Consider the following 25,829-nt stretch of genomic DNA (forward strand, 5'->3'; position numbering starts at 1 on the left):
TATACATGAATCTCTCTGTGTACACTAGCCACTCAATATAGACTAGCCTCTCTGTCTTCTGTATACAGGTGCCCGTAATCTATATACACTAGCCTGCCTTCTTATTACAATAGTCTCGGTGTCCCAGCCTCTCTGCATACACTAGCCTCACTGAATTCCCCAGACTGTCTTCTGTATACACAAGTCTATCTGTAAAAAAAATAGCCGGTCTTCTGCATACTCTAGCCTCTCTGTGTAACACAGTCTCTCTCTGGATTCCCTAGCCTACATCTCTGCATACCCAGGACCTTCCTCTGTATAATCTAGCCTATCTGTATACACTAGCCTGTCTTTTGTACAAATTAGCTTCTCTGTAGCCGGTCTTCTGTATACACGAGCCTCACTGTCTACTCTTGGTTGTCTTTTGTATACACTAGCATCTCTTTATACATTAGCTCTCTGTATACCCAAGCCTCTCTGTATACACTAGTCCACCGGTATACACTAGCAAGTCTGCATACACTAGCCTCTCTTTGTAACTCAACTTCTCTCTCTGTATACCTTAGCCTCCATCTCTGCATACCCAGGACGTTCTTCTCTATAATCTAGCCTATGTGTATACACTAGCCGGTCTTCTGTAGACATTAGTCTCCCTGTATAAACTAGCTGGTCTACTGTATACACTAGTCCGTCTGTATACACTAGCAAGCTTGCATACACTAGCCTCTCTGTGTAACCCAGCCTCCATCTCTGCATACCCAGGACGTTCTTCTCTATAATCTAGCCTATTTGTATACACTAGCCTGTCTTTTGTACACATTAGCCTCTCTGTATAAACTAGCCGGTCCTCTGTATACACTAGTCCATCTGTATACACTAGCAAGTATGCGTACTCTAGCCTCTCTCTCTGTATACCTTAGCCTCCATCTCTGCATACCCAGGACGTTCTTCTGTATAATCTAGCCTATCTGTATAATCTAGCCTATCTGTATACACTAGCCTATCTTTTGTACACATTTGCCTCTCTGTATAAACTAACCGGTCTTCTGTATACACTAGTCCGCCTGTATACACTAGCAAGTCTGTGTAACCAAGCCTCTCTCTCTGCATACCCTAGCCTCCATCTCTTGCATAAACCAGGACCTTCTTCTGTATAATCTAGCCTATCTGTATACACTAGCCTGTATGCATACTCTAGCCTCTCTCTCTGTATACCCTCGCCTCCATCTCTGCATACCCAGGACGTTCTTCTGTATAATCTAGCCTATCTGTATACAATTGCCTGTCTTTTGTACACATTAGACTCTCTGTATAAACTAGCCGGTCCTCTGTATACACTAGTCCGTCTGTATACACTAGCAAGTCTGTGTAACCAAGCCTCTCTCTCTGCATACCCTAGCCTCCATCTCTTGCATAAACCAGGACCTTCTTCTGTATAATCTAGCCTATCTGTATACACTAGCCTGTCTTTTGTACAGATTAGCCTCTCTGTGTAAACTAGCCGGTCTACTGTATACACTAGTCCATCTGTATACACTAGCAAGTCTGCATACTCCTGCCTCTCTGTGTAACCCAGCCTCGCTCTCTCTCTCTGTATACCCTAGCTTCCATCTCTGCATACCCAGGACGTTCTTCTGTATAATCTAGCCTATCTGTATAAACTAGCCTGTCTTTTGTACACATTAACCTCTCTGTATAAACTAGCCGGTACTCTGTATACACTAGTCCGTCTGTATACATTAGCAAGTCTGTGTAACCAAGCCTCTCTCTCTGCATACCCTAGCCTCCATCTCTTGCATAACTAGGACCTTCTTATGTATAATCTAGCCTATCTGTATACACTAGGCTGTCTTTTGTACACATTAGCCTCTCTGTATAAACTAGCCGGTCTACTGTATACACTAGTCCATTTGTATACACTAGCAAGTCTGCATACTCCTTCCTCTCTGTGTATCACAGTCTCTCTCTCTGTATACCCTAGCCTCCATCTCTGCATACCCAGGACGTTCTTCTGTATAATCTAGCCTGTGTTTTGTACACTTTAGCCTCTCTGTATAAACTAGCCGGTCTTCTGCATACACGAGTCTCTCTGTATACCCTTGGATGTCTTTTGTATACACTAGCTGCTCTTTATACATTAGCTCTCTGTATACCCAAGCCTCTCTATACACTAGTCCGTCTGTATACACTAGCAAGTCTGCATACACCAGCCTCTCTGTGTAACCCAGCCTCTCTCTCTGCATACCCAAGATGTTCTTCTCTATAATCTAGCCTATTTGTATACACTAGCCTGTCTTTTGCACACATTAGCCTCCCTATATAAACTAGCCGGTCTTCTGTATACACTAGTCCGTCTGTATACACTCTAGCCTCCATCTCTGCATACCCAGGACGTTCTTCTGTATAATCTAGCTTATCTGTATACACTAGTGTATACAGACAGACTAGTGTATACAGCGGACCGACTAATGTGTACAAAAGACAGGCTAATGTATACAGATAGGCTAGATTATACAGAAGAACGTCCTGGGTATGCAGAGCGCTCAGCTTCAAGGTATGGCCAACGTGAGTAATATGAGGGACACTCCTCACCCCCGCCCCCACCTACCAGATCTGAGTTTCATCCCCTTGCCCTCTCTGCCCCGGTCATCTGGTGGCAGTTTTATGCACTCCCTGGCCCCCACCCATTCATAATCCTTACCGACCTTTCTTTCCGCTGCTCACAGGAACACACTGAATGACTTGTCTAATTAACCAACTTGTACAAGACACCGCTATCCTCCTGTCTGACACCAGTCCCCCTTGGAGGCTTTACCCCTCACTGTTTGGGTGGTCCCTGCCTCTCCCTGGATGCTCCACATATACCACAACGACATTGTCAGAGGGGCACCACTTGACAGGACACGGGGCTTTCATTCCGGTGGCATCTCCCATTGGAGGAAGGGATGATGGCCCCAACCCCTTGGCAGCAGGTTCTTTCATGTACAGACCAGGGCGGCTCATCTTCCGTTCTGGAGTCTTGACCTTAGATGGGGGAGTTGCACTTTGGGGGGTCTGAGTGATACCTAATGCGCTGTACTGGAAGGGCTTGACATTCCCGCATATGTGTCCCCTCCCCCTGGATGCGCCCCTTGTCCCCCCCTCTGACTCCCACCTACTCTTTGCTGACATTGCCTTCTGCAGCTTTCGGGGACCCTGGATGACTTATTTATTGAGCCTATTGGTACGAGACACTGCTTCCCTCCAGGGTGACTCTGGACCCCCCTAGAGGATTTACCCCTTACTGTTTGGGCGGTCCCAGCCTCCCTCTGGATGCTCTACACAGCCCCCGATGGCGATGCAGGAGAGACACTAATTGGCGGGCCCCAGGACTGCTGCTCGGGTGAAGTCTCCCATTGGATGGAGGGATGGTGGCCCCAGCCCCTTGCCTGCTGGATTTTCCATGCACCGACCAGGGCTGCTCCTCTTTCATCTTGATGTGGTGACCATGGAGGGGAGGAGTTGAAATTTATGGGGTCCGGGTGTTTGCTGGTGGGAGTGCGCTAAAGGACTTGACATTTCTGCATGTTTGTCCCCTCTCCCCTGTTTCCCCCCTCCCTTCCCCCCCTTCCCACCCTTCCCTTCCCTCCTTTCCCTCCCCCTTTCCCCTTCCACTCCCCCTTTCCCCCCTTCCACTCCCCCTTTCCCCCCTTCCCTGCCCCTTTTCCCCCCGGGCCGTGGACGGGGGAGAGGGGGGTAAGGAGAGGACAATCTGCCAAATGGAGAAATGCATTTGTCCGGGGACTGCATGTACTTTAGGGGTATGGGACGGGGGGTGGTGGATCCCATTCTGTGATGCCTTTTCTGTTGTGACGGGCTCCCTCGTGCATGCCAATTTTTGGGGCGAGCCGAGGAGACCCCTCAGTGCTGACAGTTATATGCTCTACCTCTGTTTTGGTTATACTATTGTTTTTTGTTTCTTTGATGTTACTGATTGTCTTTTATTTGCATACCGGTATCAGACGTGACATTTACCACTGCCGGGACTGGGGGGACTAGGATTCGGGGGCTCCCTCTCCGACCTGTCTACCCAATAACCCAAGTAGGACAGCGCTTTAAACCCAGTGTACATCTGGTAAGCGCTATAGCATAATTGTGCTGTTTTAGTATACCCTTCCTGTACTGTTGAGTGCGGACAACCCTTAATTTCCCTCTCCCCCTGGGGTTGAGGTGCCCGGCCTCTTTTTCCCTTTACCTTTCCTTCCATTTGCCCTTCCTTTCTCCCCCTTAGTTCCCGCCATGCATTACCTACCCAAAACCTACCTTGGTTCAACTTTCTTTGCTTTTCTCTGATGTCCCCCTCCCCCTCCCCGAGGAGCGATGGCAGACTCAGTCAAGGTCACCTCTCTAAACGTTAAGGGACTGAACTCCCCTGAAAAATGGTGGATCCTCCTGTGAGAACTGAACACATCCTGTACTGATGTGGCCTTTATACAAGAAACACATTTTAAAAATACTAGCCTCCCCTTTCTATGGTCGAGATCCTTCCCTAAGGTCTACCACTCTACTAACCCCTCCTCTCCATTCTGATCTCTAGCAGGCTCCCCTGGGTTCTCCAGGATTCTCTGGTGGACCCTGGGGGCCAATATCTTTTTCTTAGGGGCCACATTGGAGAGCGCCTTTTTACATTTGCCACTGTGTACGCTCCCAATGATCACCAAGACACGTTCCTCAGAACTACCCTGCACAGATTATGTGACTTTCGGGAGGGCCAATTGATATTAGGTGGGGACTTTAATGTCCCCTTTCGCCATCGGTTGACACTTCTGCCTCTTGCTCCTCGCTCCCTACCCCTCACCTAGGTCTCTATTCTGGCACCTTAATGAGAGCCTCCTCCAGATACCGGAAGTTTTAGCAGATGTGACCAGGGAATTGGACCTTTATTTCCAAGAAAACTAAAGCAGGACTGTGACCCGGGGATAATTTGGGAGGCTCACAAGTCAGTACTCCGCAGGGTACTTATCAGGCACGGGGCGCGCATCAAACGAACACGGAAGGAACAGCTTGCTAATCTGTTTCGTGAACTTGCCTCTGTGTAAGCGAAACATAAACATACCCCCTTACGGACCTTAGAGATTGAATTGGGGACACTCCATACCCATATTGCTGTCCTACTCCATTATAAAGCGAAAGCGGCACTCCAGTTTTGTCGTAAACTGACGTAGGAATCAGAGGACACATGCAGAAAAATCTTAGCCAGGTCGGTAAAGGAGTTGAAATTTGGCTCTTACATACCACAGTTGATAGATGAGAATGGCCAGAGGGCCTCTACCCCAACCCAAATAGTCGAAGTCTTTGAAAAATGTTACTCTGATCTCTACAACCTGCCCGATTCAGGGTCTGGACAGGACAATATAGACAGATATGTAACCGGTTCTGGTCTACCAACCCTCTCATCGGAATCACGGGAGTACTTGGAGGACCCGATCACACTGGAAGAAGTCCAGACGGCCGTGGGACCTCCGAAGGTGGGTAAGGCTCCGGGCCCTGACGGATATACCGCACAATACTTTAAGACCTTCCTCCCTATTCTCGGCCTGCGCTTGGTGAATTTATTTTCCTGAGGATACCCTTAGAGCCCACATCTCGTTGATAACTAAGGAGGGCAAGGACCCAGGCCTATGTGGGAGCTACAGACCCATTTCCCTCCAAAATTCGGTCCTAAAACTATTCTCTAACTCCTCGCCACGTGATTGGCACATCACTTGTAGTCCCTTATACATATTGACCAGTTAGGTTTTATTCCCACCAGGGAAGATAGGGACAACACCACTAAGGTGCTTACCCTGATCCGTAAAGCAAAGTCATCTGGGACCCCTTGTCTTTTCATGAGTACTGATGCCGAGAAGGCTTTTGATCGGGTCAAATGGACATTAATGTTCTCGGTCCTTCGCCATATAGGTCTGAGTGAACGGATGCTGGCATGGATAAGTAAGATATACTCACGTACTTACATTCCACCGGACATCGCGCGTACGTTTATGTTGAACTTCCCCCCACCCCTTGTCACTAAGATCCGTAGTTTGCTTCACGGGTGGCATTCTGGCCTCCATTCCTGGTTCAGCAGATGCAATCTCATTAAAATGAACATACTCCCTAAATTTACTTATCTTTTCCAAGCTCTCCCGATCCAGATTCCAGTCCTGTTTTTTAAGCAAGCTCAATCCTTGCTCACTCAATTTAACTGGGCCCACAAAAATCCCAGACTTAAGCGGTCACAGCTGACATTGTCTAAACAACAGGGAGGGTTTGTTCTCCCTAACTTGCGACGCTACTACCTGGCCTCCCATCTGGGGCATGTATTGGACTGGAATCGAAACAAACTTTCTAAGCTCACTCCCGAATTCCGCTAAGAAGCGCCATGTGGTGCTATAAGTATTCCCCCACAGAATTTATGTCACATCCCACTATAGGGGCTTAGTTGAAAGTCAGTCACCTGATCGCTACCCAAAACACACTCACGTCTTTGACTTCCCCCCTATTCCCTATACGTGGCCATCCAACCTTTGAACTGGGGACCCACTTAGAAATTCCAACCTAGACAATGCGTCTAAATTCGTCATTGATGGAAAATGGCCTTCTTTCTCAACCCTAACAGATCCGACAGGGCTTTTCCAACTGCCTTTTTGGAGAGCGGCGCAACGACATCATTTTCTCCATTCCATCCCCAATCCTCAAACGTTCGCCCGCCCTCAGTCGGAGTTTGAGACTCTATGCAGGAGCGAAGGCCCTTTGGCCCACATTCTCTCTCAAACAGATTACCCACACTTAACCTGTCTGTCCAACTGGGAAAAGGACCTTAATTGCTAATTTTCCCCAGCACAGAGACAACGCATTATCACTTTGGCTCTCAAAATGTCGCTGTGCACGAAGATACAGGAGACGAATTTTAAACTTCTCACCAGGTGGTATTTGACACCATCAAAGCTGCAGAAATGTTTCTCCTCTTCCTCGAACATATGCTGGAGGTGTGGAGAAGAAGAGGGCACGTTGCTGCACATTTTTTGGTCCTGCCTCAGCTTGGTGGACTTCTGGACAGAGATCCGATGCATAACACAAAAATTCACAGACTTCTCCATCCAGGAAGAGGCTGCATTCTTTCTCTTGCACCATTCACAGATTCCCATTAAAGTGGAGGGCCGGTTATAAAAAAAAAAAAAAAAAAAAAAAGTCAGCAGCTGCAAACACTGCAGCTGCTGACTTAATAAACACACTCACCTGTCCAGGGCGCCCGCGATATCGGCCGCCCGAGGCCGACCCGTCCCTCGGCTCTCGGGTCCCGGCGCCGCCATCCCTTGTAAGGGAAACAGGCAGCGGAGCCTTATGGCTTCACTGCCCGTTTCCTACTGCGCATGCGCGAGTCCCGCAGCTACTGCGCATGCGCGAGTCCCGCAGCGCTTTCTGAATGGGACGCGCTGTGTTCTGGAACACACAGTTCCCAGAACACAGCGCGACTCATTACCCAGAAGACGCCGCGACGAAGACAGAAGATCTCCGCGGAGGAGGAAGAGGAAGATTAGGAGAAAGTGCCTAGCAACAGGCATTTCTGGTAAGTAAAAAAAAAAATTTTTTTTCATTTTTTTTTTTTTTTAGATTTTTTGTAATTTTTAACATTTTTTTGTTTTTCAGGGTGGCCCTCCCCTTTAAGAAGTACAAAAAAATCTATTTTACGGCATGTGATAAATGCGGCGAAATCCTGCATCCCTCTCTATTGGAAAAAATGTTCCCCCCCTTTCATTACTCACTGGCTTAGGAAAATAGAGGACATTAAAAAAAATGGAGGACTTGATCCTCACATCACAAGGTATACAAGAATTTTTTTAAAAAATCTGAGACATCTGGAATACCTTTATATTCTTGCTGGAAGGATGTCGCCTGCTATCGCCTTAGTGCTCTGAGCTTTCCTTGACTGGCCCCTTGGACAGTGGCTGCCATCGTGTCTCGTCCCCTCTTCTCCTTTTCTGATCTTTCAACCCTTCTCTTTTCTGCCTACCTCCCCTATCTCTCACCCCCTCCACCCCCTCTCTCTTTTGGAAAGAGTGGAAAATTGGGAATGACGGCCCCACACCCCCCTCTGGATGGATTATGCCGGAGGGACCTGGGGGTTTGTGTGACCCTGGATCTTGGTACAGTACTTTATCCGTGCCTCGAATCATTGTGATTGATGGAAGGCAGACTCACAGTTGCGAATATACCTGTATCAAGTATTGTTCAGCTGCTTTTTGCTCTGTATTTCTCTGTTGCATTATGTACTCGGGGGACCGTCTTCCCCTATTTGGAGAAAAAATTATATTTGAAAAAAAAAAAGAAGCCTACGACACCTGGTATTCCCAGGCGGTTTCCCATCCAGGCATTAACCAGGCCTGCTGGTCTGCTTAGCCTCCAAGATCAGACGAGATGGAACAGATTCAGGGTGATGTGGCCGTAGCCGATATCTTCAGGCACTCTCAACTCTCTTGACAAACACCAAGATGGTCACCTTGGAAACAAGCGGAAAAAAATAGGTCAATGGCCACAACATAAAAAGATGCCTACGGCATCTGGAAATCCCAGGCGGTCTCCCATCCAGGTACTAAACTGGTCCCAACCCTGCTTAGCCTCTGAGATCAGATGAGATTGGGCTCTTTTAGGGTGGTGTGGCCGTAGGAGATTTCTTCAGGCACTCTCAACCTTGACTAACGCCAATATGGTCACCTTGGGAAACAAACAAAAAAATCAAGTCAACGCCAACAACATGAGAAGAAGTCTACAGCACCTAGTATTCCCAGGTGGTCTCCCATCCAGGTATTAACAAGGCCCGACCCTGTTTAGTCTCTGAGATCAGATGAGATCTGTTGCTTTCAGGGTTATGTGGCCATAGGCGAGCTCTTCAAGCACTCTCAACCCTCTTGACAAACACCAAGATGGTCACCTTGGTAAACAAACAAAAAAAAAAAACAAGTCAACGCCAACAACATAAAAATAAGCCTTCAGCACCTAGTATTCCCAGGTGGTCTCCAATCCAGGTACTAGCAAGGCCCGACCCTGTTTAGCCTCTGAGATCAGAGGAGATCGGGCGCTTTCAGGCTTATGTGCCCATAGGCAATCTCTTTGGGCACTCTCAACCCTCTTGACAAATGCCAAGATAGTCACCCTGGGAAACAAGCGGAAAAAAAACAGGTCAATGTCAACAACATAAAAAGAAGACTACGGCACCTGGTATTCCAAAGCCATCTCCCATCCAGGGACTAACTAGGCCCAACCCTTCTTAGCCTCAGAGATGCGAAGAGATAGGGCTCTTTCAGGGTGATGCTGCTGTAAGCGAACTCTTTGGGCACTCTCAACCCTCTTGACAAATGCCAAGATGGTCACCTTGGGAAACAAGCGAAAAAAAAACAAAACGAATCAAGGCCAACAACATAAAAAGAAGCCTACAATAACTGGAATTCCCAGGTGGTCTCCCATCCAGGTACTAACCAGGCCTGACTCTTCTTAGCCTCCAAGATCAGATGAGATTGGGTGCTTTCAGAGTGCTCGGACTCTTTCCCCATCACTAATGGGACGAGGCAGGGGTGTACTCTGTCTCCCCTAATTTTTATTCTGACACTGGAACCACTTATGTGTCACGTTCGGAATGACCCGAATATTACTGGCATATCCAAACCCTCGGCACACCACAAAATTGCGGCATGCGCTGACGATCTAATTTTTTTCGTCTCCAATCCACACATTTCACTTCCCAATATACTCGCGGCTCTCCGGCGATACGGCAGCCTATCAAACTATAAAATCAATTGCACCGTCGGCTGTATTGAATATATCGGTCCCGGATGGTGAGGCCAGGAGGCTACGCTCCGCTTTTCCATTCTACTGAGCTGAAAAATCTATACGTTACCTGGGCGTTGACATCGCAGCGGATTTGGCGCAATTGTACCCGCTTAATTTTGTCCCTCTCCTGAATAGACTGAAATCTGATTTGGGAAACTGGCATGCTTTAACACTGACCCGGTTCGGGCGCTGTAATGCATTCAAAATGACGGCCCTCCCGCGGATCTTATACTTGTTCCAGACATTACCGATCCGGTTACCCCCAATTTTTTTCAGACAACTGCAGCTGCTGCTCCGGGACTTTATTTGGGCACGCAAACCGCCCAGAGCCCGTTTGCAATTGCTTGCCAGACCAAAGGACAAGGGGGGTCTGGGTCTCCCAGATCTGAGACAATACAACAGAGCGACTCTGCTAGCGAGAGTCGTTGATTGGCATTGTAATGGCCCACACAAGCAGTGGGTGGAGATGGAGATTGAGGATGGATCCATTCCCCTATTGACCTCCCCGTGGCTCCTGTCCTCCCTACCAAAAGACCTCAGAGATCACCCCGTAGTGGGAGCTACGTTGGCTGTTGTGCGGAGGTTGTTCCGCTGCACACACATTGCTCCCCTGCCGTCACCAATGACTCCGGTTATAGGTAATCCAGACTTCCCACCGGGATTTACCAACAATAAACTGCGACAGTTGACAGTGGTGGGGAAACAGCGTCTGGGAGAGGTGTGGCCCTCGGGAGGGCTCCCGACCACGCAAACTGTCGCCGAGCTTTCTGACCCTCCGCTTGAATTGTTTAATGCTTATCAACTTCGTCACTTTCTTCTGGCCATACAAAGGGCCCCCTACACTCCTAGAGACCTGACGCCCTATGAGTCATCTGTCACAAAAAGGAACCTGTGCGACACACCCTCTCCCTCCTGTACAACATATTAAGTAGTCAGGAGGAAGAGTCGACCCCACCATTTATCCACAAATGGGAGATTGCATTTGGCAACACATTTACCCCACAACAGATAGGGAAGATCCTGACATTAGTACATAAAGCTTCCATCGCAAACCAATATCAAGAATCAGGATACAAGATAGTCTCACGCTGGTATAGAGTCCCATACCTTCTGAATAAAATGAATAGATCGATCCCGGATGTTTGTTGGAGGTGCAATTCAGATACGGGGACCATGGGACACATTTTCTGGGCATGCCCGGCCTTGAGGAACTTTTGGGTGGAGGTGACCGGGACGATAAAAACTCTCAGAAATGTAGATATCGCAGACAACCCAGCAGCGTGCCTTCTACACTTGACCGAACAGCCTGTTCGAAAATACAAAAAAACCCTCACGATGCAACTCCTGAACGCCGCCCGGGTCTGCATTCCCACACTGTGGAGGCAGCCTCAGCCCCCATCCAAGGTGCTGTGGTATTCCAAAGTCAATCATATTCTCCGGATGGAAGAATTGACCGCCACCCTTCACAACACTGAAGAGGCATTTAGTGTTACATGGAGGCCCTGGAGGTATTTTACTGGTACTTGAGACTACATTCGGGAGGTGAGCAGCGCCCCTGTCCCAGAAAACGACGGAACATTTAACGTTTACCTACGTAGGCCATGTCTGCCCTGGGTGGCATTCCCCCCCCCCCTCATTTTTTGTCTTTATTTTTCTATTTTTCCCCGCCGCCATCCCCCCCCTCCTCTCTCTCCGTCTTTGCACTCTCTTCTTCCCCCGTCCTCCCTTTTGACTATGCCTTGTCTCCTTACTAGCCTTTGGGACCCAGAAGAACCCCAGGGTTCTGGACATGACCGGCTCATATTTTACTCTGGTTCACGTAGGTCATGATAAGCTGGCTCGCTGTGGTCCCAGTTGTTCTCCATGATTACATTTGTCCGAACGGAGCTGCATTAGTTATACTGTACTACATGTCGGAGGTGGGGTTTCTCTCTTTTCTGCATGAAACTCTAGGACTCCCCTCTGAGAACCCAGAGTTATTTGGCTGCCTATTTTTTGTTACCATGTAATTGTGACCCTGGGTCATGCTGTATGGTTGACTGTTACATTTGTGTTGTTCTACTTATACTTAGTAAAAGAATAAAACAAAAAATAAAAAATAAGTCAATGCCAACAACTTAAAAAAAAAGCCTATGGCATCGAGAAATCCCAGGCGGTCTCCCATCCACGTACTAACCAGGTCCCAAACCTGCTTAGCCTCTGAGATCAAATGAGATTTGGCTCTTTCAGGGTGATGCAGCCATAGTAGATTTTTTCAGGCACGCTCAACCCTCTTGACAAACGCCAAGATGGTCACCTTGGGAAACAAACAAAAAAAACAAGTCAATGCCAACAACATAAAAAGAAGCCTACCGCACCTAGTATTTCCACGCGGTCTCCCATCCAGGTATTAACAAGGCGCGTCCCTTTCTAGCCTCTGAGATCAGCGGAGATTGGGCACTTTCAGGGTGATGTGTCCATAGGCAATCTCTTTGGGCACTCTCATCCGTCTTGAAAAATGCCAAAACCCTGGGAAACAAGCGAAAAAAAACAGGTCAACGCCAACAACATAAAAAGAAGAATATGGCACCTGGTATTCCAAGGCCGTCTCCCATTCAAGTACTAACTAGGCCCAACCCTTCTTAGCCTCTGAGATCAGAAGAGATAGGGTGCTTTCAGGGTGATGTGGCTGTAAGCGATCTCTTTAGGCACTCTCAACCCTCTTGACAAATGGCAAGATGATCACTTTGGGAAACAAGCGAAAAAAACAGGTCAACACCAACAACATAAAAAGAAGCCTGCGGCATCTGGAAAACCCAGGCGGTCTCCCATCCAGGTACAAACCAGGCCCAACCCTGCTTAGCCTCTGAGACCAAGCGAGATTGGGCGCTTTCAGGTTGTTGTGCTCGTAGGCAATTTCTTTGTGCACTCTCAACCCTCTTGACACATGCCAAGATGGTCACCTTGGGAAACAAGGGAAAATAAAACAGGTCAACGCCGACAACATAATGAGAAGCCTATGGCACCTGGTATTCCCAAGCTGTCTCCCATCCAGGAACTAACCAGGCCCATCGCTGCTTAGCCTTTGAGATCAGATGAGATTGGGCTCTTTCAGGGTGATTTGGCCGTAGGCACTCTCTTTGGGCACTCTGAAGCCTCTTGACAAAGGCCAAGATGGTCACAAGCCAACAACATAAAAAGAAGCCTACGGCATCCAGTATTCCCAGGCGATCTCCCAATCAAGACACTAACCAGACCAGATCCTTCTATGGCACCTGGTCTTCCCAGGCAGTCTCCCATCCAGGTACTAACCAGGCCTGACGCTGCTTAGCCTCTGAAATCAGACGAGATTGGGTGCTTTCAGGTTGATGTGGCCGTAAGCGTTCTCTTCAAGACACGCCCAACCCTCTTGACAAACGGCAAGATGGTCGCCTTGAGAAACAAGCAAAAAAAACAGGTCAAAGCCAACAACATAAAAAGAAGCCTATGGGCTTACAGTGGACCCTAAAAGATGGGACCCACTAGCTCTGTCATGGTTCGGACGCTGTAATGTGTTGAAGATGAACGCGTTGCCACGACTTCTGTATCTACTACAAGCCTTACCTATCAAAATACCCCAGACTTTCTTTCATGCGGTTCGCTCAATCTTTATCAAGTTCCTCTGGCGTGGAAAACATATGCGTATTGGTAGGGCAATGCTATTGCGACCGAAATTGCGGGGAGGTATTGGCTTCCCGGACCCTGCTCTATATTACACAGCGACGCACATGACACTGGTGTTGACTGGTGCCGGTGTTCTGCCATATACTGTCCGGCCATGATATAGTGTCTGCGCCGTACTGCGCATGCGCAGTACGGAGCAGACGAAGCTTCGGAGATTTTCATGCGTGGTGAGTGGAGGTGGTAGCCCCACCATCCAAGTGGACATAGGGTTGGGAATATTAGAGGGCCCCTCGCAGGCGAGCTTCGCTCGCCACGCTTCGGGCTTGGCCTCGCTGCGCATGCGCAGTACACAGCGGACACTATCCGATGGGGGACCATATGTGATAAGACACCGGCATGGGGAACTGAAGCTATGGGTCAAGCTAGAGCAGGAGATGGTGCGGGTTCCACTGGCTGGTCTGCCTTGGGCGGGGAGGCCATTGGAGCCCTGTGTGACTACTCACCCGTTAATTGGCCCCTCGCTCGCCGAGATGGATAGTTTTTTTCACCTTTCCCACCTGACTAACTTCCCTTCTCCTATGACCCCAATTATTGGACATCCTAGATTCCCTCCGGGCCTGTCTGACCAGGCCTTTACCAGGCAAGCCCCGAAAGGGCTTCTGAGAGAAGCCCTATTTCTTGGACCCACGGGCTTGATTCCCATGGGGACCATACTGCTAGAGCAAGTACCTGTTGCATTGGATATATATATATATATTGGACCTATATGTTTCAGGGTGGCCTGCATAAAGTGCCAGGCCACCCTGTCAAAGGCCTTCTCCACGTCCGTTGACAACATAAGCAAGGGCCTTCCCTGTACATGCGCCGCATGGATTAAATTGAGGACTCGGGCCGTATTGTCTCTAGCTTGCGACTTATTTTTATTTTTTTGCTTGTTTCCCAAGGTGACCATCTTGGCGTTTGTCAAGAGGGTTGAAAGTGCCTGAAGAGATTGCCTACAGGCACATCACCCTGAAAGCACCCGATCACGTTTGATGTTGGAAGCTAAGAAGAGTCAGGCCTTGTTAGTACCTGGAGGGGAGACCGCCTGGGAATACCAGGTGTCGTAGACTTCTTTTTATGTTGTTCGCGTTGACCTGTTTTTTTTCCGCTTGTTTCCCAAAGTGACCATCTTGGTGTTTGTCAAGAGGGTTGAGAGTGCCTGAAGAGATTGCCTATGGCCACATCACTCTGAAAGCACCCAATCTCGTCTGACCTTGGAGGCTAAGAAGAGTCGGGCCTGGTTAGTACCTGGATGGGAGACCACCTGGGAATACCAGTTATTGTAGGCTTCTTCTTATGTTGTTGGCGTTGATTCGTTTTTTTTTTTGCTTGTTTCCCAAGGTGACCATCTTGGCATTTGTCAAGAGGGATGAGAGTGCCCAAAGAGATCGCTTACAGCAGCATCACCCTGAAAGAGCCCTATCTCTTCTCTTTTCTGAGGCTAAGAAGGGTTGGGCCTAGTTAGTACCTGGATGGGAGATGGCGTTGGAATACCAGGTGCCGTATTCTTCTTTTTATGTTGTTGACATTGACCTGTTTTTTTTCGCTTGTATCTCAAGGTGACTATCTTGGCATTTGTCAAGAGGGTTGAGAATGCCCAAAGAGATTGCCTATGGGCACATAACCCTGAAAGCGCCCGATCTCCTCTGATCTCAGAAGCTAAACAGGGTTGGGCCTTGCTAGTACCTGGATTGGAGACCACCTGGGAATACTAGGTGCTGTAGGCTTCTTTTTATGTTGTTGGCCTTGACCTGGTTTTTTTTTCACTTGTTTCCCAAGGTGACCATCTTGGCGTTTGTCAAGAGGGTTGAGAGTGCCCAAAGAGATCACCTATGGCCCCATCACCCTGAAAGCGCCCAATCTCGTCTGATCTCGGATGCTAAACAGTGTCGGGCCTGGTTAGTACCTGGATGGGAGACCGCCTGGAAATACCAGATGCCATAGGCTTTTTTTTTTTTTTTTTTTTTTTATTGAGTAGTATGCGACATACAATGCAAAGGCAACTTCACAGAATGTGTGATACAAATAGTTACAAACAAACGATCATATTGCATGGATATCAGAGCCAATGGTAAGAAGTCCGAGGAGAATAGCACGTGTACAGCTTTGCGGTCATATCAAGATGAGATTAAAGCTCCATCTCGTTGGGATCCTCTACCACTTAAAATATTATTGATACTAGCCCTGCTACCTTCGAAGAGTTTAGATATCCATAGATAGAGGAAGAGTATTGTGTAGTAGTCAAATGGGGTCGGAACATACCATTTTCTTTTCCCTTTTTGAGTTAAGAAGGGAAATAGTAGAACTGAAAGGAGGGAGAAGGGGAAAGAGAAGATTGGGGAAGGAAATGGCAGAAAAGGAAAAGAAGGGGTAAGGGGGTGTCGTGGGTAGAGTGGATAGGATGGGGTCCCCTCCCAGGGAGCAAGAGACGCCCTCGGCTCACCAGCTCATCAGCTGTCCAACGTTTGGAACAGCGATCTCCAACGATCACCATGAGCTTACTATGTCTCGCGGAGGTATTCTTCCGAAAAGCGAAACTGGGTCCAGTAGAACCATCTGTTCCCATGCTCCTCCGTTTTATCCCTCATTGTGGCAGTCAGGTCTTCCATTCGTTCAATATCATTAACCCTTGCGAACCACTGGGTCACCATTGGAGCAGATTGCTCTTTCCACTGACTTGGGATGCAGGCCCTAGCTGCCTTGAGGAGATGTTTAAGTAAGGATTTATGATAACGCTTTATCGACATAGGAGTTAGATTGAGAAGAACTGCTGCGGGATCATTGGCTAAGGAAATGTCTGTGAACTTGTGGATGAGTCTCAGGACAGGCTGCCCGAATGTTTGTAATTTAGGGCATTCCCAGAAAATGTGGAGAATGGTGCCAGCCTGTTGCCCACAGCGACAGCAGCGGTCAGATTGACCGGGGAATATTTTGGCCAACACCACCGGTGTACGATACCAGCATGTGATCAGCTTATATGAGATCTCCTGATATTTACTGCAGAGTGACGACTTATGGGCGAAAAAGAGTATTCTGTCCTTCTGTGGTTTGGAGAATGTAGTTTGTAAGTCCCTTTTCCATTTAGCTAGGAAGGGTGGATCCGTGGAGGATTGTGCATCTGTCAGGATTAGGTAGGACCTAGAGAGGGAACCATGAATTGGGCCATCATCCAGGCAAAGTTCCTTGAAGGGGTGGAATTGTCTAGAGAAGAACGAATGGTTAGGTAGTGATCCGAGGAAATGGATTAGCTGTCTAGCTCTCCAGCTATCCAATGCAACAGGTACTTGCTCTAGCAGTATGGTTCCCATGGGAATCAAGCCCGTGGGTCCAAGAAATAGGGCTGCTCTCAGAAGCCTTTTCGGGGCTTGCCTGGTAAAGGCCTGGTCAGACAGGCCCTGAGGGAATCTAGGATGTCCAATAATTGGGGTCATAGGAGAAGGGAAGTTAGTCAGGTGGGAAAGGTAAAAAAAACTATCCATCTCGGCGAGCGAGGGGCCAATTAATGGGTGAGTAGTCACACAGGGCTCCAATGGCCTCCCCGCCCAAGGCAGACCAGCCAGTGGAACCCGCGCCATCTCCTGCTCTAGCTTGACCCATAGCTTCAGTTCCCCATGCCGGTGTCTTATCACATATGGTCCCCCATCGGATAGTGTCCGCTGTGTACTGCGCATGCGCAGTACACAGCAACACAGATTCCAAAAATTGCGAGCATGAACGGCACCTGCGCACTGAGTACAGGTTCTATCCCCACTATCCAAGTGGACATAGAGTAAGAATATAAAAGAGCCGAGCGCAGCGAAGCCAAGCCCGAAGCGTGGCGAGCGAAGCTCGCCTGCGAGGGGCCCTCTAACCACTTTCAGACCGGACCAATTTGCTGGTCAAAGACCAGACCACTTTTTGCGATTCGGCACTGCGTCGCTTTAACTGACAATTGCGCGGTCGTGCGACATGGCTCTCAAACAAAATTAACGTCCTTTTTTTCCCACAAATAGAGCTTTCTTTTGGTGGTATTTGATCACCCCTGCGGTTTTCATTTTTTGCGCTATAAACAAAAATAGAGCGACAATTTTGAAAAAAACGCATTATTTTTTTACTTTTTGTTATAATAAATATCCCCCAAAAATATATAAAAAAACATTTTTTTTCCCTCAATTTAGGCCAATACGTATTCGTCTACATATTTTTGGTAAAAACAAAATCGCAATAAGCGATTATTGATTGGTTTGCGCAAAAGTTATAGCGTTTACAAAATAGGGATAGTTTTATAGCATTTTTATTAATAATTTTTTATTATTTTATTTTTACTAGTAATGGCGGCGATCTGCGATTTTTATTGTGACTGCAACATTGTCGGGGACCCATCGGACATTTTTGACACATTTTTGGGACCATTGTCATTTATACAGTAATCACTGCTATATAAATGCAGTGATTCCTGTGTAAATGACACTGGCAGTGAAAGGGTTAACCAGTGGGTGGCAGTGTAGGGGTTAAGTGTTCCTAGGGGAGTGTTACTAACTGTGGGGGGGTTGGGCTTTCATTTAGTGTACACTGATCTCTGCTCCAATCACATGGAGCAGAGATCAGCGTCACTAGTTGCTAGGCAGAATGAGAAAATGTTGTTTATACAGCATTTCCTCACTTCCGCCGCTCCGTGAGACGATCGCGGGGATGCCCGCGGCGATCGAGTCCGCGGGTCCCGCGACCGGACTCACGGGGGTCCCGACCAGCGCGGGAGCGCGCCGCCGGCGGCGCGCTCCCGATGGCACGGCGGCAACGAATATTGGACGGACATGTACGCCAATATGCCTGCCCGTGCCATGCTGTCGACGTACATCGTCGTGCGCTGGTCGGGAAGTGGCTAATATTCACAACCCTATGTCCGCTTGGATGGTGGGGCTACCACCTCCACTCACCGCGCAGGAGCCGTTCAGCTTCGGAGTACACAGCGGACACTATATCATGGCCGGACAGTATATGGCAGAACACCGGCACCAGTCAACCACCGGTGTCATGTGCCTCGCTGTGTAATATAGAGCAGGGTCCGGGAAGCCAATACCTCCCCGCAATTTCGGTCGCAATAGCATTGCCCTACCAATACGCATATGTTTTCCGCGCCAGAGGAACTTGATAAAGATTGAGCGAACCGAATGAAAGAAAGTCTGGGGTATTTTGATAGGTAAGGCTTGTAGTAGATACAGAAGTCGTGGCAACGCGTTCATCTTCAACACATTACAGCGTCCGAACCATGACAGAGCTAGTGGGTCCCATCTTTTAAGGTCCGCTGTAAGCCCATAGGCTTCCTTTTATGTTGTTGGCTTTGTCTGTTGTTCTCAAGGCGACCATCTTGGCGTTTGTCAAGAGGGTTAGGCGTGTCTTGAAGAGAACGCTTACGGCCACATCAACCTGAAAGCACCCGATCTCGTCTGATTTCAGAGGCTAAGCAGCGTCAGGCCTGGTTAGTACCTGGATGGGAGACTGCCTGGGAAGACCAGGTGCCATAGAAGGAACTGGTCTGGTTAGTGTCTTGATTGGGAGATCGCCTGGGAATACTGGATGCCATAGGCTTCTTTTTATGTTGTTGGCTTTGACCTGTTTTTTTTAGCTTGTTTCCCAAGGTGACCATCTTGGCCTTTGTCAAGAGGCTTCAGAGTGCCCAAAGAGAGTGCCTACAGCCAAATCACCCTGAAAGAGCCTAATCTCATCTGATCTCGGAGGCTAAGCAGCGATGGGCCTGGTTAGTACCTGGATGGGAGAAAGCTTGGGAATACCAGGTGCCGTAGGCTTCTCATTATGTTGTCGCGTTGACCTGTTTTTTTTCCCTTGTTCCCCAAGGTGACCATCTTGGCATGTGTCAAGAGGGTTGAGAGTGCACAAAGAAATTGCCTATGGGCACAACACCCTGAAAGCGCCCAATCTCGTTTGGTCTCAGAGGCTAAGCAGGGTTGGGCCTGGTTTGTACCTGGATGGGAGACCGCCTGGGTTTTCCAGATGCCGCAGGCTTCTTTTTATGTTGTTGGTGTTGACCTGTTTTTTTCGCTTGTTTCCCAAAGGGATCATCTTGGCATTTGTCAAGAGGGTTGAGAGTGCCTAAAGGGATCGCTTACAGCCACATCACCCTGAAAGCACCCTATCTCTTCTGATCTCAGAGGCTAAGAAGGGTTGGGCCTAGTTAGTACTTGAATGGGAGACGGCCTTGGAATACCAGGTGCCGTATTCTTCTTTTTATGTTGTTGGCGTTGACCTGTTTTTTTTCGCTTGTTTCCCAGGGTGACTATCTTGGCATTTTTCAAGAGGGATGAGAGTGCCCAAAGAGATTGCCTATGGGCACATCCCCCTGAAAGCGCCCAATCTCTGCTGATCTCAGAGGCTAGAAAGGGTCGCGCCTTGTTAATACCTGGATGGGAGACCGCCTGGAAATACTAGGTGCGGTAGGCTTCTTTTTATGTTGTTGGTGTTGACTTGTTTTTTTTGTTTGTTTCCTAAGGTGACCATCTTAGCATTTGTCAAGAGGGTTGAGCGTGCCTGAAAAAATCTACTATGGCTGCATCACCCTGAAAGAGCCAAATCTCATTTGATCTCAAAGCAGGGCCGGCGCTACCACTAGGCGAAGTAGGCAGCCGCCTAGGGCGCACTACCACCTAGGGCGCAACTACGGCCTCTGCCCAGTGTGAGCTCCTCTTCTGCTCTCTCACCCCCCCTGTGGTGTTCCACCGGCGCCACCAATCCCCCATGTTTCCTGCTGAGCGCCCCACCGTACTCATCTCACAGCGCCGCTCCGGGACTCCTTTGCTCCAGCCTGTCCCTCTGGAGCTGCGCTGTGTGTCTGTGTGAGTGCAGCGGAGGGGCGGGGCTCGGCGGAGATGGGAGCTTCGAGAGGTCGGTCAGCTGACCTCCTGCCCGGTGGGGACATCATGGAGCGGGGTTGACGGCGCTGGCCTGGTCCCGGCGGGGATATGATGGAGGCGGAGCGGATGGATGGCGCTGGTGTGGCCCCGGCGGAGCGGGTGGACGGCGCTGGTGTGGCCCCGGTGGAGCGGATGGATGGCGCTGGCGTGGCCCCGGCGGAGCGGGTGGACGGCGCTGGCAGTGCGGAGGAGTCGGAGAGGCCCGGTGGGATGATGGTCGCTGAAGGCAGCATCAAAGAGCAGAGGTAAGGAGGAGGATGGATCCATTGAGCTGTATGGAGGGGGTTTGTGTGTGAGTAATGCAGGAAGTAGGAGTCAGGTAGGTCAGTGTGATGTGTGTCAGTGTCATGCCAGTGTGGTGTGTCTGTGTATGTGTCATGTCAGTGTGATGTGTCTGTGTATGTGTCATGTCAGTGTGATGTGTCTGTGTATGTGTCATGCCAGTGTGATGTGTCTGTGTATGTGTCATGTCAGTGTGATGTGTCTGTGTATGTGTCATGTCAGTGTGATGTGTCTGTGTATGTGTCATGTCAGTGTGATGTGTCTGTGTATGTGTCATGTCAGTGTAATGTGTCAGTGTATGTGTCATGTCAGTGTAATGTGTCAGTGTATGTGTCATGCCAGTGTGATGTGTCAGTGTATGTGTCGTGTCAGTGTATGTGTCATGTCAGTGTAATGTGTCAGTGTATGTGTCATGTCAGTGTAATGTGTCTGTGTATGTGTCATGTCAGTGTGATGTGTCTGTGTATGTGTCATGTCATTGTGATGTGTCTGTGTATGTGTCATGCCAGTCAGTGTATGTGTCATGTCAGTGTAATGTGTCAGTGTATGTGTCATGTCAGTGTGATGTGTCAGTGTATGTGTCATGTCAGTGTGATGTGTCTGTGTATGTGTCATGTCAGTGTATGTGTCATGTCAGTGTGATGTGTCTGTGTATGTGTCATGCCAGTGTGATGTGTCAGTGTATGTGTCATGCCACTGTATGTGTCATGCCAGTGTGATGTGTCGTGTCAGTGTATGTGTCGTGTCAGCGTATGTGTTGTGTCAGTGTATGTGTCATGTCAGTGTATGCGTCAGTGTATGCGTCAGTGCCATTTTATGTGTCAGGGTATGTGTTTTCAGGGTATGTGTTTTCAGGGTATGTGTTTTCAGGGTAGGTGTCAGCGTGATGGTCAGTGTAGGTGTCAGCGTGATGGTCAGTGTAGGTGTCAGCGTGATGGTCAGTGTAGGTGTCAGCGCGATGGTCAGTGTAATTGGCAGTGTAGGTGCCAGGTGGGTTGGTGTAGGTGCCAGGTGGGTCGGTGTAATTATCAGGTGGGTCAGTGTAGGGGTCAATGTGATGTGAGTAGTGCAGGAAGTAGGAGTCAGGTGGATTCGTTTATGTGTCAGGGGGTCAGTGTAGGGGTCAGATAGGTCATGTGTAGCAAGGGCAGGGTAAGGTGGAGTCATGGGCGCAGCCGGGGGGGGGTGGCAAAATTAGGTTTTCGCCTAGGGTGTCAACGATCCTTGCACCAGCCCTGTCTCAGAGGCTAAGCAGGGTTGGGACCTGGTTAGTACCGGGATGGGAGACCGCCTGGGATTTCTCGATGCCATAGGCTTTTTTTTTAAGTTGTTGGCATTGACTTATTTTTTTTTTTTGTTTTATTCTTTTATTAAGTATAAGTAGAACAACATAAATATAACAGTCAACCATACAGCATGACCCAGGGTCACAATTACATGGTAACAAAAAATAGGCAGCCAAATAACTCTGGGTTCTCAGAGGGGAGTCCTAGAGTTTCATGCAGAAAAGAGAGAAACCCCACCTCCGACATGTAGTACAGTATAACTAATGCAGCTCCGTTCGGACAAATGTAATCATGGAGAACAACTGGGACCACAGCGAGCCAGCTTATCATGACCTACGTGAACCAGAGTAAAATATGAGCCGGTCGTGTCCAGAACCCTGGGGTTCTTCTGGGTCCCAAAGGCTAGTAAGGAGACAAGGCATAGTCAAAAGGGAGGACGGGGGAAGAAGAGAGTGCAAAGACGGAGAGAGAAGAGGGGGGGGGGATGGCGGCAGGGAAAAAAAGAAAAATAAAGACAAAAAGGGAAGGGGGGGAATGCCACCCAGGGCAGACTTGGCCTACGTAGGTAAACGTTAGATGTTCAGTCGTTTTCTGGGACAGGGGCGCTGCTCACCTCCCAAATGTAGTCTCAAGTACCAGTAAAATACCTCCAGGGCCTCCATGTAACACTAAATGCCTCTTCAGTGTTGTGAAGGGTGGCGGTCAATTCTTCCATCCGGAGAATATGATTGACTTTGGAATACCACAGCACCTTGGATGGGGGCTGAGGCTGCCTCCACAGTGTGGGAATGCAGGCCCGGGCGGCGTTCAGGAGTTGCATCGTGAGGGTTTTTTTGTATTTTCGAACAGGCTGTTTTTATTGTCCCGGTCACCTCCACCCAAAAGTTCCTCAAGGCCGGGCATGCCCAGAAAATGTGTCCCATGGTCCCCGTATCTGAATTGCACCTCCAACAAACATCCGGAATCGATCTATTCATTTTATTCAGAAGGTATGGGACTCTATACCAGCGTGAGACTATCTTGTATCCTGATTCTTGATATTGGTTTGCGATGGAAGCTTTATGTACTAATGTCAGGATCTTCCCTATCTGTTGTGGGGTAAATGTGATGCCAAATGCAATCTCCCATTTGTGGATAAATGGTGGGGTCGACTCCTCCTCCTGACTACTTAATAGGTTGTACAGGAGGGAGAGGGTGTGTTGCACAGGTTCCTTTTTGTGACAGATGGATTCATAGGGCGTCAGGTCTCTAGGAGTGTAGGGGGCCCTTTGTATGGCCAGAAGAAAGTGACGAAGTTGATAAGCATTAAACAAGTCAAGCGGAGGGTCAGAAAGCTCGGCGACAGTTTGCGTGGTCGGGAGCCCTCCCGAGGACCACACCTCTCCCAGACGCTGTTTCCCCACCACTGTCAACTGTCGCAGTTTCTTGTTGGTAAATCCCGGTGGGAAGTCTGGATTACCTATAACCGGAGTCATTGGTGACGGCAGGGGAGCAATGTGTGTGCAGCGGAACAACCTCCGCACAACAGCCAACGTAGCTCCCACTACGGGGTGATCTCTGAGGTCTTTTGGTAGGGAGGACAGGAGCCACGGGGAGGTCAATAGGGGAATGGATCCATCCTCAATCTCCATCTCCACCCACTGCTTGTGTGGGCCATTACAATGCCAATCAACGACTCTCGCTAGCAGAGTCGCTCTGTTGTATTGTCTCAGATCTGGGAGACCCAGACCCCCCTTGTCCTTTGGTCTGGCAAGCAATTGCAAACGGGCTCTGGGCGGTTTGCGCGCCCAAATAAAGTCCCGGAGCAGCACCTGCAGATGTCTGAAAAAGATTGGGGGTAACCGGATCGATAATGTCTGGAACAAGTATAAGATCCGCGGGAGGGCCGTCATTTTGAATGCATTACAGCGCCCGAACCAGGTCAGTGTTAAATCATGCCAGTTTCCCAAATCAGATTTCAGTCTATTCAGGAGAGGAAGAAAATTAAGCGGGTACAATTGCACCAAATCCGCTGCGATGTCAACGCCCAGGTAACATATAGATTTTTCAGCTCAGTAGAATGGAAAAGCAGAGCATAGCCTCTTGGCCTCACCATCCGGGACCGATATATTCAATACAGCCGATGGTGCAATTGATTTTATAGTTTGATAGGCTGCCGTATCGCCGGAGAGCCACGAGTATATTGGGAAGCGAAATGTGTGGATTGGAGACGAAAAAAATTAGATCGTCAGCGTACGCCGCAATTTTGTGGTGTGCGGAGGGTTTGGATATGCCAGTAATATTCGGGTCATTCCGAACGTGACACATAAGTGGTTCCAGTGTCAGAATAAAAATTAGGGGAGACAGAGGGCACCCCTGCCTCGTCCCATTAGTGATGGGGAAAGAGTCCGAGCACTCTGAAAGCACCCAATCTCGTCTGATCTTGGAGGCTAAGAAGAGTCAGGCCTGGTTAGTACCTGGATGGGAGACCACCTGGGAATACCAGTTATTGTAGGCTTCTTTTTATGTTGTTGGCCTTGATTCGTTTTTTTTTTTTTTTCGCTTGTTTCCCAAGGTGACCATCTTGGCATTTGTCAAGAGGGTTGAGAGTGCCCAAAGAGATTGCCTATGGGCACATAAGCCTGAAAGCGCCCGATCTCCTCTGATCTCAGAGGCTAAACAGGGTCGGGCCTTGCTAGTACCTGGATTGGAGACCACCTGGGAATACTAGGTGCTGAAGGCTTATTTTTATGTTGTTGGCGTTGACTTGTTTTTTTTTTTTGTTTGTTTACCAAGGTGACCATCTTGGTGTTTGTCAAGAGGGTTGAGAGTGCTTGAAGAGCTCGCCTATGGCCACATAACCCTGAAAGCACCAGATCTCGTCTGATCTCATAGACTAAACAGGGTCGGGCCTTGTTAATACCTGGATGGGAGACCACCTGGGAATACTAGGTGCTGTAGACTTCTTCTCATGTTGTTGGCGTTGACTTGATTTTTTTGTTTGTTTCCCAAGGTGACCATATTGGCGTTAGTCAAGGTTGAGAGTGCCTGAAGAAATCTCCTACGGCCACACCACCCTAAAAGAGCCCAATCTCATCTGATCTCAGAGGCTAAGCAGGGTTGGGACCAGTTTAGTACCTGGATGGGAGACCGCCTGGGATTTCCAGATGCCGTAGGCTTCTTTTTATGTTGTGGCCGTTGACCTATTTTTTTCCGCTTGTTTCCAAGGTGACCATCTTGGTGTTTGTCAAGAGAGTTGAGAGTGCCTGAAGATATCGGCTACGGCCACATCGCCCTGAATCTGTTCCATCTCGTCTGATCTTGGAGGCTAAGCAGGGTCAGGCCTGGTTAATGCCTGGATGGGAAACCGCCTGGGAATACCAGGTGTCGTAGGCTTCTTTTTTTTTTCAAATATAATTTTTTCTCCAAATAGGGGAAGACGGTCCCCCGAGTACATAATGCAACAGAGAAATACAGAGCAAAAAGCAGCTGAACAATACTTGATACAGGTATATTCGCAACTGTGAGTCTGCCTTCCATCAATCACAATGATTCGAGGCACGGATAAAGTACTGTACCAAGATCCAGGGTCACACAAACCCCCAGGTCCCTCCGGCATAATCCATCCAGAGGGGGGTGTGGGGCCGTCATTCCCAATTTTCCACTCTTTCCAAAAGAGAGAGGGGGTGGAGGGGGTGAGAGATAGGGGAGGAAGGCAGAAAAGAGAAGGGTTGAAAGATCAGAAAAGGAGAAGAGGGGACGAGACACGATGGCAGCCACTGTCCAAGGGGCCAGTCAAGGAAAGCTCAGAGCACTAAGGCGATAGCAGGCGACATCCTTCCAGTGAGAATATAAAGGTATTCCA

The 25,829-nt window shown here is 48.8% G+C and overlaps 8 pseudogenes; 6 read left to right on the plus strand and 2 right to left on the minus strand.

The window, feature by feature from the left end:
- Nucleotides 1-8,546: 8,546 nt before the first annotated feature.
- LOC143949881 (5S ribosomal RNA) lies at nucleotides 8,547-8,666 on the minus strand (annotated as a pseudogene).
- A 95-nt stretch (nucleotides 8,667-8,761) lies between these two features.
- LOC143949461 (5S ribosomal RNA) lies at nucleotides 8,762-8,880 on the minus strand (annotated as a pseudogene).
- Nucleotides 8,881-14,679: 5,799 nt separating this feature from the next.
- Nucleotides 14,680-14,798, plus strand: LOC143946570 (5S ribosomal RNA; annotated as a pseudogene).
- A 319-nt stretch (nucleotides 14,799-15,117) lies between these two features.
- Nucleotides 15,118-15,236, plus strand: LOC143948737 (5S ribosomal RNA; annotated as a pseudogene).
- Nucleotides 15,237-15,337: 101 nt separating this feature from the next.
- On the plus strand, nucleotides 15,338-15,456 carry LOC143948794 (5S ribosomal RNA; annotated as a pseudogene).
- Nucleotides 15,457-19,176: 3,720 nt separating this feature from the next.
- LOC143949904 (5S ribosomal RNA) lies at nucleotides 19,177-19,295 on the plus strand (annotated as a pseudogene).
- Nucleotides 19,296-24,809: 5,514 nt separating this feature from the next.
- On the plus strand, nucleotides 24,810-24,928 carry LOC143949809 (5S ribosomal RNA; annotated as a pseudogene).
- Nucleotides 24,929-25,023: 95 nt separating this feature from the next.
- Nucleotides 25,024-25,143, plus strand: LOC143949755 (5S ribosomal RNA; annotated as a pseudogene).
- Nucleotides 25,144-25,829: the final 686 nt, after the last annotated feature.

This window comes from Lithobates pipiens, unplaced genomic scaffold, assembly GCF_037356315.1.
Source record: "Lithobates pipiens isolate NorthernLeopardFrog02 unplaced genomic scaffold, aLitPip1_a1.2 Scaffold_30, whole genome shotgun sequence".
NCBI classification, from domain to species: Eukaryota; Metazoa; Chordata; class Amphibia; order Anura; family Ranidae; genus Lithobates; species Lithobates pipiens.